At 34.8% G+C, this 16788-nt stretch overlaps 1 protein-coding gene and 1 long non-coding RNA gene across 12 annotated transcripts in view; both read right to left on the bottom strand.

Moving 5' to 3' along the window:
* LOC106089764 (poly(rC)-binding protein 3) overlaps nt 1-16788 on the bottom strand; it is a 517304-nt gene that overhangs the window by 105855 nt on the left and 394661 nt on the right. The gene's annotated exons all lie outside the window — the stretch shown is intronic.
* Nucleotides 6288-8141, bottom strand: LOC131998548 (uncharacterized). 2 transcript variants are annotated; one of them, XR_009398786.1, is made up of 2 exons: nt 8000-8141; nt 6288-7009 (listed from the first exon to the last, which is right to left on the bottom strand). It is a non-coding gene; the product is annotated as an uncharacterized LOC131998548 (long non-coding RNA). The 2 variants fall into 2 exon arrangements; XR_009398787.1 differs by having other exon boundaries at nt 6288-6997.

The raw sequence follows: 16788 nt of genomic DNA, 5'->3' as shown, positions 1-16788 counted from the left end.
TTTTCTCTTCTTCAGTTGAGTGAACACCGCGAACCATTTCGGAGGAGCTAATACTTTAATTTACCAAAATTATATTGAAATAAAGCATGTGAATCAGTGATAACCATTTGTTTTTCTCTCCTCTTCGATTTTATTGTAAGTAACAAAGATAAGACAATTTAGTAAGTGCCACTATTATTTTTTCCAAGTGAATTTACCGAAACAATCACCGTTAAGTTTACCGTTCAACGCCCAACATGTCTACGCATATTCAGGTTCAGTCTTATACAGAAGTCATCATGTGTTCTTACTCTTTTTATGCAATATTATTCTTAGTAACTGTTTTCCATAATATTTTTCCACCACTGTAGAAGTAGTAGTGGGACTTCTTTATTTGAATACATTTTTTGATTCATAACAAATATGTTACTTGAAATTTCCATTTTCTGGACATGTACATTTATTCTTGCAAAGAAGTAATATTTATTAGCGACTTTTTGTATTAAGTCTGTCGCATAAACCTTCATTTAATAAAAGTTGCCGACAAGTATAAGCCATACGTAAATATATAGTTAGTTATCCCAATTCTCGACTTCAATTCCGTCGAGTATGTGGAGTACTTCTTCGAAGCTCAATGATGCTTTACTAAAGGCGGCCAATCTAAATAAATTCCTTAGTACCGGACAAACTCCAAGGAAATGGTGTAAAGTTTCTGTTTCTCTTCGGTTGCAAAGCTTACGCACTTTTCCGACTCATTATCTTAAAATTTATTGTAATGCAGTGATATCACTCCACTGCGAGCTTTAAATATCCAAGTAATTTTTTCTGAGGTATATCGATCATTAAGGTAGAGGTAGGCTTTATTGGGATCTAGGTATTTATACACTGTCGGACCAAATAAAGTGCGGTTGTTTACCCTTCTTCATTAGTCCCCAATGTACGTGTATTATTTACTGTTTTTTTATTGTCCCGTTATTTGTTGAAGTGCCTCAAATATTTCCACAAAGGTTTGAAATTTTTCAACTCGTTCGTTCAGGTGTCTAATGTAAAAGTATTGTAGTGTAAAAAAGTCTTCGCGACATAATAAAGTGCGTTGTTTTATAAATCGTGAAAGTTATAATATATTCCTTATTGTTTTTGTGGTAAGTTATTAAAAAAGAATAATTTGTAGCAAAGTACATAACTTTTTCGTTCAATATTACTTAAATATATAGAAAATATTCATGGACCATTACTTTTTCGAAATGAAGCCCTTAACCGAAACTCAAAAAGATATGTTGGTACAAGTTCGCGAAAATGGGATGAAATTGAAAGCTTTGAGTTTCAAGTATAAAATATCAGAAACTGCGGTCAGGACTATTATCACTTTGTATAAAATAGGGAAGTCAAATTAAAGTTTGAAAAAGTTTTGTGTGCAGAAAACGTAAGACGACGAAGCTTGTGGATGATCATATTGCAATTCTAGCAAAGAGAGATTCTTTTACGACAGCCAGAGATATAATAGCTAGGATTAAATATTTCGACTCGAATTGTCCAAAGAAGACTTAATGAACGGGTTTTAAAAAGTGCCTTCGCTAAGAAAAAACCTCTCCTACGAGCAGCCAATAGAAAAAAACGAGTGGCTTTTGGAAAATAGTATATAAATATACCTGAATCATTTTAGTATAAATTTATTTGGACAGACGAGTCAAAATATGAACTAAAAAATTGCAAAAATCGGAAAAGAGTGTGGTGTGAACCAACACAAAGGCTAAAATCGAAAAACCTTATACATACTGTAATACATGGTGGAGGAAGCCTCATGGTGTAGGGATGTTTTTCCTCTTCAGGAGTTGGTAGGCTCGTAAAAATTGCCTCTAAAATGACTGGAGAGCACTATGTAAATATTTTGCAAGAAAATCTTTATAGCAGTGCGCAGGAAATGGGCTTGGGAGAGTTCATCTTTCAACAAGACAACGATCCCAAGCACACGAGTAAGTTCGCAAAAAAAAATTTTTGAAGATAATAACGTTGAAAAATGGGAATGGCCTGCTCAAAGCCCTGATCCAACCCTATATAGTATCTTTGGGCTATCCTAGATGACAAAATCCCGATGGAATCCAGATCAAATTTCAAACATTTTGGGAACAACAAATATCTTGAAGAACCTTGCTTTAAGTATACCGAAAAGATTGAGAGAAATCATAAATAATAAAGGAGGAGCAACTTCGTACTAAATTTTATAATATTTATTAGAAAAGTGTTACTTTATGTTGTCACTTGAAATTCGGAATGTGCAATATAGTTTGTATTATAAATAGAAAATATAAAGTAAGTATTCAATGCTAAGATCATTATTAGATAAAATATTAACCGAATTAAAAATTAAAAAATTATAAATATTTCAAAGCGCACTTTATTTTGTCCGACAGAGTATTATCTATGCTGGATTTCCGTTTTTCTGTGCATTCTACTTTGGTAGAGGTTAAGTTTTAAATTGTTTATGAGTTTCTTAGTGAAGTCATACCATAGGCTTGATGAGGGAAATGTTTCGGGCCATTGAATAACTATACTTGCAGCTAAGGTTTTCAGTTCTTTTGCCCAGAAGACACTAATGACAGTTGCAAGGTTATACATATTTTCAGCCGTTGAATATTTCTTCCGAAATCCTGCTTGAAACTACGTCAAAATCCCATATTTTTCAGCTCATTTATAAAAACGTTCGTTCAGAACTCCCATAAATATTTTGGCTACACAGTTCATAAAGGATATGCCTCTATAGTTTGAAGGTTCATTGCTATCTTCTTTCTATACCCTCCACCATAGGAAGGGCGAATACTAATTTCGCCATTCTGTTTGAAACACCTCGAAAAATGCGTCTAAGACCGCATAGAGTATATATACTCCTGATTGTCATGACATTTTAAATCGAACTAGGCATGTCCGTCCATCTGTCGCAAGCACGCTAACTTTCGAAGGAGTAAAGCTAGGCGTTTGATATTTTGCACAAATACTTTTTATTAAAGTAGGTCGGGTGGGAATGAAAATGGTCCATGTTTTAAAATAGCTGCCATATAAACCGACCTTGGGTCTTGACTTCATGAGCTTCTGGAGGGCGCAATTCTTATCCAATTCGGCCGAAATTTTGCAGGAAGTGTTTTATTTTGACTTCCAATAACTGTGTCTGATATGGTCTGATATAGCCGCCATATAAACCGATCTCCCGAATAACAGAAGAATTTTGGCAAATTTTTTATTCTGAAAAATGTGGAGTGGACCCCCCACAAAATAAAATTCTGGCTTCGTCCCTAGGTCCCATACGAACCAATTCGCGGATTTAACTTCTTAAGTGCTTGAGCCTTCAAAACACCTCAAAACAGAAGTTTGGTCGTTACTTCGAAGATTGCAAAAAGTTGCAGCTGAAATATTACATGTGACATCCTACGATCACCATTGACAATGGAGCAAAATATCAAAAGGGACTTCAAGGGGGAACATTACTAAAACATTACTTGAAGCTCAATTATGTTGCTCTACTTTTAAATAACCCACATAGAGAAAATAAAATTTTGGCAATCTTTTAACTAGTTTTCGAGATATAAAACTTGAAATCGGACCAAAATAGAAAATTGGACAATTTTGAACGGTCATATCTCCCAAACTAAAAATCGAAAATTTCTATACGTACCATTTTTGAAATCTTTTACCTAAAATAGGTTCTTTAAAAATTTCGTAGGCTTACATGAAAGTGTTGAATTTTGCCACCGTTTCCTCTGGCCGTGCCATTGTCTGCATACATATGCACCCGACTGTAAGTCAGTTGGTCAGGAAGATCATTAGCATACATTGAAAAAAGAAGGGGACCAATAATCGATCCTTGAAGAACTTCTTTTACTACTGCTAATTGTTGCGGTCTCTAAGTCCCTACGTACACCGATTGTGATTTATTCGCGAGTTAGCACATTAGAATTCAAGAAAAATCGAACAAATTAAGTTTGAAGAAAAGATTCTGGTGGTCAACGGTATCAAACGCTTTCGAGTGATCAAGGAGGACAATAAAACACGCCTTGTTGTCATCTAATCACCCCTACTAGATACCTAAACTTCTAACAAAGCTGTTGTGTAACTGTGGTTAGTCCTTAAACTGGATTTCACATCATTTAGTGTTATTGTGGGTTGCACATCAGTTAGTTGTTGTCATGTGGAGGTGGCAACGCTCATTAAGCAAGCTGAATCTGGAAATAAACTGGGAAGTCAACGAACATAAGCGGAATTTGTGGCTGGAACACTTGAACAAATGTAACTCAGGCACCGGTTTAGGCAAGCTGTGATCTACTGTCAAGTCATTCTTGAACCACGGTTGACGGGATGACAGGACTCCAGTCACTTTTGGCGACTTAACTGTGGCTGATCCGAAGAGATGCGCCAGGCTGTTCAATCGTCAATTAATTGCAGATCCCGATAGTTATTGAGCTAGGAGGAGAGCCATTCGTCGTACCCGTGATCTCCGAGCCGATGGACAGTCATCACAATTTACCGTGGACGAAGTTACGAATATCATCCACGGCGCCAAATCATCCAAGGCGTTGGGCCCCGGCGCAATCTCTACACTGATGTTGAAAAATCTGAATCAACCTGGAGTTAAGTACCTCTCAACCGTCCTCAACCTGTCTTTGAACACTCTTATTGATCCCGATGTCTGAAAGATGGGCAGTGTGATCCCGCTACTGAAGCCAAGACACTTGAGGGACTACTCCTCCCGAGCCTCGTTGAAGAATTTCCATTCGCCGAGCATCAGCATCGATTTCGAAGACTGCATGGCATAACAACTGATTTGCATGCCATCAGCGCACACATTTTTCGTAGCTTCAATCAACCCAGGTCATGCGTTAGGACGATCCTCGTGGAACTGGACCTATCATAGGCATTCCGCCCTCGACATTGTTCACTATAGATACACGTGATGTGAATAATGGGCTGAAAGTGATAGTCGATGGAGAAACGATTCCGACCACCAAGTGTCACATTTGACAGCTCTAAAACATTCTCCCCACATGCCACATCGATAAAGTTAAAAGTAGACACAAGATCCTCAAGTCACTTGCCGGTAGCATTTTAGGGTTGTTAGATTTGATTGCCGAAAAACATTCTAAAACCTCCTCACGCGAGACACACCAACACTGAATTCGCCAAGTTTGTTATTAGGAGTTCTATCATCAATGCATTAAAATGAGGGATCTGCTTGTACCGTTGGTATGCTGACAAATGTTCTGTTCAGTTCTTCAGGGTCTTCGTGAAAGATAGTTTTCCCAATTCCAATGCCCTTAATTATTCTCTATTTACCTCTGGAGTCTATGGCTGAACTAAATTGATTGGAATAATATTCAGTTTACGCAGCTTTTATCAAATTGTTTACACTTTTCCTCCTTCGTATTACAAATTAAACAGTTCATTTAGTTTTAAATATTATTTTTAAAAAAATAATGCTATTATTCTTAGATAATACAAATAAAAACTAAAATTTGTCTTTAAACAGTTCGTATAAGCTCAAGTTTTATTTCATTTGGCAAAAATGAAAAATGACTACAAAGCCGCTTTCGATACACCTTTACGTTCAAAGGTATTTCAAGCCATGTCTGAGTTTAGTATCCCTGCAAAGTTAATAAGACTTTGCAGGATGACACTTGCTAAAACACGTTGCTCAGTAAGAATAGTAAAGAATCTCTCTACACAATTCAATACCAAACGAGGTTTCAGACAAGGAAATAGGTTATCGTGTGATCTCTTTAATATCCTGCTGGAGAAGATTATACGAGGTGCAGATGTGAATAGACAGCACATGCTACTCGCCTATGCCGACGACATCGATATCATGGGTCGGTCGCAGGAAGTAGTAAATGCAGCCTTCGAAAGAAAAATGAGTCTGACACTAAATGGAGATAAACAAATAGATTGTATCAACTTCCAAAACGCTTTGTAAAGCCGAGCAGATAAAGAAAACGGAGAAAGATGGGAACCACAACTTTGAGATAGTCAGCAACCTAGGCACCAAGAAGCGAAGAATAATATTGGCAAACAGATGATACTTTGGATTGAGTAAGCAGTTTAGAAACAAGGCCACCTCTCGAGAGACGAAGATCGCACTATATAAGACACTGATACCTACCCGTGTTTTTATATGGATCCGAGGAATGGGTACTTGCGAAAGCAGACGAGGCAGTGCTTGGAGTGTTTGAGAGAAAAATATATGGACCAGTTTGCGTTAATGGAGAATATAGGCGTCGTAGGAAACACGAGCTGTATTAATTTTAATGAATTGAGTGTCTGACTCTGTTTTAATGTTTGCCATTTTAGGTTTGTAACATATAATTTATTGGTGTGAGTAACATATCATTTATTGGGTGTAGTTTTCAGAGTCTATCAAGCTGGAAATCATTACAACACATATCAAGAATTGTAGAACCGAATTTAAAGAGGGGTTGTATTGGGTTGCCCAAAAAGTAATTGCGGATTTTTTAAAAGAAAATAAATGCATTTTTAGTAAAACTTAGAATGAACTTTAATCAAATATACTTTTTTTAAACTTTTTTCTAAAGCAAGCTAAAAGTAACAGCTGATAACTGACAGAAGAAAGAATGCAATTACAGAGTCACAAGCTGTGAATAAATTTGTCAACGCCGACTATATGAAAAATCCGCAATTACTTTTTGGGCAACCCAATATTAAAATATTGTATATATTCAACGCCGTCATTGTTTATACTGTTCCTTATCCTTATGAAGAACACAACTTTTTTGCAATTTTTTACTCATATTGTTCCTTGAAATTTAGTTTTTGGTCGATAACGAAGCCGAGATTTGTATTATTATCCAAATTTTTCTATTATTTGTCTGTTTATTTCGAAATTTATCTCATTTGTCATAATGATTTGCATACTTTTTGTCTTCTTTTCATTCAATTTAAGTTTATTCATTCTAAGCCAAACATTCACATTTGTGAAGTCACTCTTAAGGTACTCTTCGAATTGTTCCTCGCATATCTGAAAAAATATCTTGAGATTGATGAAAATGTCATTAAAATCCATTCAGCCATTTGGCCGTAATATGTAGCACAAACTCGCCTTTATAAAATCCTTGGCCGTTTAATAATAAAATTTATATATATATATATATATATATATATATATATATATATATATATATATATATATAAGCATGTCAGCCTATGAAGCCGAACGTATGTGTTCAAATCCCGGGCTGAACATCTGCAAAAACAATTTTCAGCGGTGATCATCCTCTTACAAATGCTGACGGCAGGTGGTGTCTCTAAAGGCTCTATTATACGGAATGTTGTTGTCTTAAGACATGTCAAATTTAACACATGTTGAGTTGTACATGTCGTGTGATACAAACGCAACTAACATATGAAAATTACTTTCCAAAATACCGCTTGTAATTTTAATACAAACGCAACTAACATATGAAAATCACTTTCCAAAATAGCGCTTGTAATTTTTTTCAATTAGAGCGTGCCCTATTCCTTCTGACATAAACAAAGAGAAATCAGCTGTTTTTGTTGTCAGTCGAAAGCAACCCCAAATTTAATTGTTTTCACAAATCTATAATTTAACCAGCTATCTCACAACTTTAACAATTATTACGCGTTAAAAAATCAACTTTTGGTAAAATTTTTAGGTTACGCCATACGAATATAACACACAGATGTGATAGCAAAAATGATGAATCGTATGCAAAATTGACAAGTTCGACAAACATTTTCAATTATATGTGAATATAAAAAGTTCATGATTTTAATTTTTTTTAATATGCTTTTATCTACTTTGCTGAATCACATATTCATCTGGCCAAAAATGAAATATAAAAAAGCTAGAAAACTAAATTAAAAAAGTTTTCGTACACAACCCATATCTCTATACGTTTTCGCTATTTTGTGGGACTTTTGAGGAATTATGTAGCATATATAATAAAGTGGATGTTAGGACTATTCCAAACGATTTCTTCGTAAATCAAATGTATAGTACCCAGGGATAGCTCAAAATATTGTTTCGTTTTTACTGCAGACGTTTTATTTCCAATTGAAACACAGTCCGTTTACAATTGCTTTACTTAACAATGATTAATTGATCTACTTATTTGCTTTACAACTCGCTTGTTTGCTGATACGTTTACAATACGCGTTCTCGGATAAGACTCACTCGTGTTGCGTTGTGCCTCTGCCTTATATACCTCTTGCTGGCCACATCGATGTTTCGAGAATACCCAATCTGGTAACTTCGCGATAAGTACTTTATTGATCTCTGCTTCAGTAGCATGATACTTGACAGGCAAACACATACACTTACATCTATTGAACAAGCATGGGGTGGAGCCAAACGAAAGCAACACAACAGCCATTACGAATAAGAGAATAACAAGGAACTATAAAGAAATTCTAGGGAATACTAGAAACAATAATAATAATAGGAAAACTGTTCCAATTTGAAATTTAAAATAACGGAAATGAAACTAAAGTAACCTTAAAACTAATAAAACCCAATTGTAGCACTACCCCTCGCGTAAGCCTGTTCGATCCGAATAGGCACATCCCCCGTTCAGTATGAGGCTAACCACTCTAGATGTCGCATTTATAGTTTGACCTTGGACTTTCGTTCTTCTGGTACACTGCGTCGTTTATTTTGCTGATGACTCCCCAAGGCCCTTCCCAATGTGTTTGCAATTTCGGACACAATCTTTTCTTTGTCGCACGGTCAAATCGTTCCTTCATATCGTTTTCTTCGGAAATGGATATTTCGTTGTGCTGCAAACGGAACGACAAAATGAATATACCCCAGTGAAACAAAACACGAAACGTGCGTGAGCAGTTTAAACCAGTATTGCCAAAAAAATAACACCAGTGTTGCTAAAAAAACACTCCTAACATTTTGTGCACATCATGTTGTTTTGGTCAACAAAGTCGATCAAATTGATGACTTGCAAGAAATTAGGCGCCTTGTGTTAAATTATGCTTGCCAGCGATCAGGCTGCCATCCTTTATTATTGCAAATATTTTGCTGCAACAGCAGAACTATTGCTAAAATTCGATGAATCTTCACCATGAACAGTCAGCAGATAGTGTTTACTGTTGTGAGCGGGTTTTTTTTTGGATGAGCGTAGCTAAATTCGCTGATATCAGCAAACACTGTCTGCTAATTTACTATAACAAATTTGTGAATATCTAAACCACAGCTAAGGCATTATTTATAAACTAATTTTCTTTTTTGTTCATTTTAGGAGTAGATATTATATCTGCAGTTATTTAAAATCATTAAAAAATAATTAACTTTTGGAAGATTGTGTACTGAAAACCTTTAAAATAGAGAGATGAGATGCAATACCCAAATCCGAATATCCGATTCAAAGACAATTATTAGCGAATTTCGAGCGGATAGCTTCACTCTTTCTAAAGTTAGGGTGTTTTCGACAGGCAGACGGACGGACATAGACTTAAAATGTTATGTCATCAATAATATATATACCGTAGGGGAAAGGACGTAGCCAGGATTTTATTTTGAACCCACATTTTTTTTCAAAATTGAAAATTGTCTAAATTCTTCTGTTAGTGTGGAATTGGTAATGATACCTCAATTTTTTTTTTTTTTTTGAAAATTGTGTAAATTGACCCACCGGCGGCGACATTTGATCATAAAATCAGAGCTGAATTTATAGGCCGATGCAGATTTTTCAAAGTGTGGCTGCCTTCGCGAATAACTTCGTTTTATAGTAAAAGTTTCGGCGAATCAGCTTCAGTATTTTGATGAAATTTGTTCCTTTGCGCTCATTTTCGCTCCCAAACTAGTTTTATGATATCAACAGGTTATTGCTTGTTGGTTTTAAATGACTTTTATTTCTACAAAATTTTACGCAAACAAACTGTAAACATTAAACAACTATAATTGTTAAATATTTCAAAAAATAAATGTTGACCCATCTACATTCTGCTTAAATAATGTCGCTAATTTCTTCTTTGAATCTAATTAAAATCGATCGAAAATCCGATTTTGATGAAAAAGATGTCCGGTAAAAATTGCATGCAACTATTGTCGTATATGGTTATAATTTCCATCATGTCTTTATAAGTTCTAAAGTTTTCCTAATTTATTGAGGATAAAATAAAGAAAAGTGGTAGAACTAAAAATCAGAATCAAAGATTTCTACGTTATTGCTGTTATAAACTTTTTCCTTCTTTGTCCACTATTTGATGTTTCTTAGTGAAAATTAAAATTTTTTACTAACACTTTTTGCAAATAATAGATTTTGAAGCAAAAAGAATTTTTGATTTCATTCACTAGGGCAATTCCATTATTTATGATAAAATTTAAATAAAAGTGTTATGTTATCAGTGATATTTTTGTAGATTTTCAAAAAAGTAATGGTGAAAAACATGGGTATTTCACGGTGCAACATGAACTTTATACCCACCTTCTTGTAAACATGCAATTTGACTCATCGAATTTCATTAAAGTTCTTCATACATAACATATAAGGAAATCATTATTCGCAAAATCCTTTTATTGCAAAAAGATTTCCTTAAACAAAAATCTAAAATTTAAAATGATTTAAATAATATTTCAATGTGCTCAAATCTACGGTCAAAGCCAACAGAACTAACAAATGTCTTCTAAAATTTTCGTCACTTAATCGCTATGAGCTCCTTATCAACTGCCTTGAATACTGTATTGTGATTTGTGGAATTCAAAAAAAAAAACCAAATGGTTTTATATTTTCGATATTGACCAATTTTTTTATGTTATTTTATAGTGGGTTTTCATGGGCTTTATGGTTTTATTTAACATAAATATTTTCAAATGTAAATTAATCTGTCAAGTGGTGCGATTTTATGCCAACATTATAAAATCCAGCTTTCTTCTTCAAATGGTCATTAAATATTCTGAAACTGATTTTATTGTTGTAGCCCCTAGGAAATAAAAAGATTTTTTTCAAAAATTGTTAAAATTCAAAATATTAAAAAAAAATGGCTACGTCGATATAAATTCCCTATATTATGAATAGATAAAATTTCATCAAAGTCGGTCATCGGTATCGAGGGTCAGGCGTAATGGGTTATTATTTTGTCATTAAAAATATTTATTGAAATTTGTCTGTAAAAATTTTCTAGGAAAATGTTGTTTGGGACAGATAAGCATATTAAAGAGTCTAAAAAATGTTTATGCAAAATGTAGTGTGACAAAATGCTAAATTTTATTGAAATTTTGGCTAATCATTAAGTTAGGTTGTCTTTAGAGAGTTTTTCGCTAAAATTTCTAGGGCCCGAGGAAGTTGGCGTTAAAAAAAAATTAGCAGTGTTAAAATTTTGCAATTAGTAATTGGCGCAAACTTTTTTTTAATTCCTTGCTGAATATTTTGCAAGATATTCGTCCAGCTTTAGACCATTAAGCTAAAAATGTTTCTAAAAAGTTTTACGAGTAAAAACGCATTACGTTCGGGTGGGCCGAATCTTTTATACCCTCCACGATGGACCGTATGTGACAAGTTATTAGAATGACTTTCAAATATATAAGGGCTATATGAAGTAATGAGCAGATATGGACCGAACTTTTCATGGTCATTACAAGTCATAAATAAATACCATCTTCAAAATTTAAGCAAATCGGAAGTCATTCAAAAAGTCAAACCACCAGATTGGTTTATATGGTTGGAAGATATTTGGGACAATTGTTGGAAGTCATAACAAAATCCCACGTGCAAAATTTTAGCCAAATCGGATAAGAATTGCTACCCATAAAGTGGGGGCGAAGTGGAACTAGAAGATCCTTTATATTTTATATCAGGTTATGTACCGATTTAATCCATACTTGGCACAATTGTTGGAAGTCGTAACAAAATTCCAATTGCAAAATACCAGCCGTATCGGATAAGAATTGCGCCCTCTAAAGGCTCAAAACATGAAATCAGGAGATCGATTTATATGGGAGCTATATCAGGTTATGTACGGGTTTAAACCATATTTGGCACAGTTGTTGGAAGCAGTAACAAAATTTTAGCTTAATAGGATGAAAATTACGACATCTAGAGGCTTAAAAAGTCAAAGTCGGTTTGTATGGCAGCTATATCTAAATTTGAATCGATTTGGCCCATTTACAATTCCAACTGGCCTACACTAATAGAAAAAGTTAGCGAGCTTTCGACAGTCAGACGGACGGACATGGCCAATTCGAATTATAATGTCATGACGATGAAGAATAAGATGTGTACATTGTTGGGTCTCATACAAATATATCGATGAGTTACAAACGGAATGATGAAATTAGCATACCTCATTTCTATGGTGGAGGGAATAACAAGTAAAAACGTGCTTATACACTCTCCACCACAGATTACACATGTCAAAGAACTTCGTATGTCTTTATAGGCAAACAGAGGATAATGGATATGATTCGCTTTGCTATTGGAACTATATCAGAATATGTGAACCATTCGGACCATACATGGTTTGAATGTTAGAAACTATAGTAGAAGTCATTGTGCACAATTTCTTTCTTTATGTTAGTGTGATTTCGACAGACAGACAAAGGACGGACATGGCAAAACGACTTAGAATGTCAAGACGATCAAGAATATATATACTTTGTTGGCTCTCAGATTTATTTTATACCCCCCATCCTGTGGTGGAGGATATAAAAAGTAAGGCAAATGTTGTTGTGCAAAATGGCATTAGAAAAAACCATTCGCATGCAAAAAAGTCATATGTATTAAAAAATTTATTCAATAATTGTGGGAAAACTATTCTCTTATTAAAACTATCTTTTTTTCGGTGAAGAACCAAACAATTGAAGTAAGAATGCTTCAACCACTTTTGGCATAACGGCATATCCAGTTTTGGAACATATTTATGTCATTGGGTTAATTATAACGATGCCATGATTTAATTTCTTATTGTGTCAGGTTTTATATGAATTGACTTTAATGCAAAATTAAAATTATACTGAACTATTAAACTTCCCATAAACATTCCATTAAGGAACAGGGGATACTTCTCTCAAATCAATGAGTGCAGTTCGCATAGCGACACCACTTGATAATGAGAGGATACCTCACCTCACATTAGTAAGGGTAGAACCACGCCGGGATTTGCAGGCGTTCGGCGTCATAGGCGGATATGCTAACCTCTGCACCACGATAGCCTCCGAATTCAAAAATGATAAGTCACAGTAAATTATTCGGTCGACCCATTAAATCTTTTAAACCCCAAAGGCCGATTCATTCATTCAACTATTTGAATTGAATTCATTCAATTCAATAAAATTCTGTACATAAAGCACCACTAAATCTTAAATGTCAAAAAAAAAAAAAAATTAAGTTAATATTGGCCTAAAGAGGTGTAGGTCCATATAACCCGATCATCTGATGTGATGTAAAAGTGTTGTTACAAAAGTCATTATCTAGTGAATTTGGCTACAGTTGAACTTTAGGGGAGGTACTCGTCCAGTCAAACTTAGCGGCTGTGGACTTGTTACATCACAACATAATTCGAAACTCTAACTTTCCAAAACCATTACAATTTTTCAAAAGCCACTTAATTATATTGACATTGTCATATACATAAGTATACCTAAGCAGAACACATAATGCGTTTTCACTAGGTAAACATAGTCCGTATACGATTTTAATTTAAACCGCTGTGCTCTGAAAGTAAAGTTACGCAGTTTAAAAGTGTTTTTGTGAGATTGGGATCTGGTTTTTTACACTTTTATACCCTCCACCATAGGATGGGGGTATACTAATTTCGTCATTCTGTTTGTAACTCCTCGAAATATTCGTCTAAGACCCCATAAAGTAAATATATTCTTGATCGTCAAGACATTTTAAGTTGAACTTGCCATGTCCGTCCGTCTGTCGAAAGAACGCTAACTTTCGAAGGAGTAAAGCTAGCAGCTTGAAATTTTGCACAAATACTTCTTATTAGTGTAGGTCGGTTAGGATTGTAAATGGGTCATACCAGTCCATGTTTTGATATAGCTGTCATATAAACCGATCTGTGATCTTGACTTCTTGAGCAGCTAGAGGACACAATTCTTATCCGATTTGGCTGAAATTTTGCTGGAAATGTTTTATTATGACTTCCAACAACTACGCTGAGTACGGTTGAAATCGGTCCATAACCTGATATAGCTGCCATATAAACCGATCTGGGGTCTTGACTTCTTGAACCACTAGATGACGCAATTATTATCCGATTTGGCTGAAATTTTGAATGAGGTGTTTTGTTATGACTTTCAACAACTGTGCACAAATACTTCTTATTAGTGTAGGTCGGTTAGGATTGTAAATGGGTCATACCGGTCCATGTTTTGATATAGCTGTCATATAAACCGATCTGTGATCTTGACTTCTTGAGCAGCTAGAGGACACAATTCTTATCCGATTTGGCTGAAATTTTGCTGGAAATGTTTTATTATGACTTCCAACAACTACGCTGAGTACGGTTGAAATCGGTCCATAACCTGATATAGCTGCCATATAAACCGATCTGGGGTCTTGACTTCTTGAACCACTAGATGACGCAATTATTATCCGATTTGGCTGAAATTTTGAATGAGGTGTTTTGTTATGACTTTCAACAACTGTGCTAAGAATAGTTGAAATCGGTCCATAGCCTGATATAGCTGCCATATAAACCGATCTGGGGTCTTGACTTCTTGAGCCTCTAAAGGGCGCAAGTATTATTCGATTTGGCTGAAATTGTTCTACAACGGCTTCTTTCATGACCTTTAATATACGTGTCGAATATGGCATAAATCGGTTTATAGCCTAATACAGCTCCCCTATAAACCGATCTCCCTATTTTACTTCTTCAGCCCCTAAAGTACGCAATTCTGACTATATTTGACTGAAATTTTACACAATGACTTCTACTATGGCCTCCAATATTCAGTTCAATTATGGTCCGAAATGAACCATAACTTGATATTGTTCCAATAACATGGCAATTCCTTTCCTTTATCCTTTGTTTGCCTAAAAAGAGATACCGTGGCAAGAGCTCGACAAATGCGATCCATGGTGGAGAAGGTGGAGAAGAAAGAGGCAGAACTTAGCACGCTTTTACTTGTTTAAAATTACTATAGCTTGAACGCTTGTTAGTGAGTAATTTTCATTTCTGGTATTAAAAGTAATTATTAATTAGAGTATCTACGCTTGAAATATTATTAAATTTAAGCACATAGAATACTTTTGCACCATCAAGCCAAGTCAGAGTCTATGCTTGGATATTAACAAGGCATTAACTAAAAACTGCAAACTACTCCGAGTGTTGGCAGTGCCAAAGCTAATCGTTTTCTTCACCGCCGTTTTGGCAGGTTTCTGATGCAATGTTCCAATTATATACACACAGATTATTTTTCACAGAAAACTGTTTCCATCTGCATTCCCCTGTCCTTCTTAGCTGCCCTTGGAGTGGAATTTTCATGTTAATTACATGAAAATTGAATTATTCGCACACTTTTGTTAATTAGTTTGTGTCGAGTACACAAAGCTGGTGTTTTGTTAGAAGAAACAAAGCCAAAATGAAAATTGCACTTCAAGATTAAATGAAGATAAAGTTTACACGATGAACTTTTCACTTGGCTTCAGATTGAAATTGAAACAAATGGAAAAAAATCCCAGCCGCTGACTGCAGTTTTCGAGCGAGGTTCCTGTTTTAATGTCCCCAGGCAGCCTTTGGTAGCCAGTGGGTATTGAACCAAGAAGAACCTCCCTTCCACCCACCGCCAGTGGCATCGCCACCGTGAAAGATAACAGCCTCGTTTTTTTTACTGGCAATAGTTTCAATTAAATATAAATGCCTGTGGCTCCTTTTATATTTCTAAGAGTGACATGAGTTTTTTGAACGGAAACAAAAGACCGGAAGCGTTTATTTTGTGGCACTAATCAATTTCATCAGTGTACACGATGACAAGATAATTATAGAGAACAAAACCTGGTCACAGAATTACTTTTTCTATTGGAAAAAGTACTTATTTTAGAGACATTTGACATAGTTTTTAATAAATCGATTTAAAAAAAAAAAATATATATATATATATATATATATATATATATATATATATATATATATATATATATATATATATATATATATATATATATATATATTATAGAAATGTGTGTATCAAAAACACCGACGATAAATCGTCATACTGTTTTCAAAACCTAAAAATATTTGCATAAAACTAACCATCTAATCTTGTCATTCCGTTTGTAACACCTCGTACACTCATAGAAAAAAGCCAGATGATAGCGGCAAACACTGTCTGCTGGCTATGTGTAGTTCATTTTACTTCTATTTCAGCAGTAGTTCCGCTGTTGAAGCAAAAGGTTTGCTATTTCAGAATAGCGATAAGACTACCGAAAAGTCTGTTGTTTGCTTAAAATGACAGCTGCTTAATTTATGACGGGTTTGTTGGAAGGAGAGTTAACTAAATAAAATAATATGAAAGAACAATTTCAATTTTTTGCAAGAAAAGACCATAAAACCATAAAAAATACCTAAACTAATCAAAATACATGATCGGTGGCAACAGGCAAACATCAATAACAGTCCAACATTCTATAGATCACGAAACAAAACAACATTCAAGTAATGGAAAATAGCAATAAAAAAGAAGTTTTCATGAAGACAAGGGACTTGTTATTAAGGGACACCAAGGAACAAATGACCTTGTGGTATGTAGCCCAAAAATGAAAAGGGAGGGAGATTTAAGGAAGTTTCATAAATGGGATATTTTCCAGTATGCAAAAGGAGATATGTATGTGT

This window comes from Stomoxys calcitrans, chromosome 1, assembly GCF_963082655.1.
Source record: "Stomoxys calcitrans chromosome 1, idStoCalc2.1, whole genome shotgun sequence".
In the NCBI taxonomy this organism is placed as follows: Eukaryota; Metazoa; Arthropoda; class Insecta; order Diptera; family Muscidae; genus Stomoxys; species Stomoxys calcitrans.
Note: the sequence above shows the minus strand (reverse complement) of the source record. Positions and strands in the feature narration are given on the sequence as shown.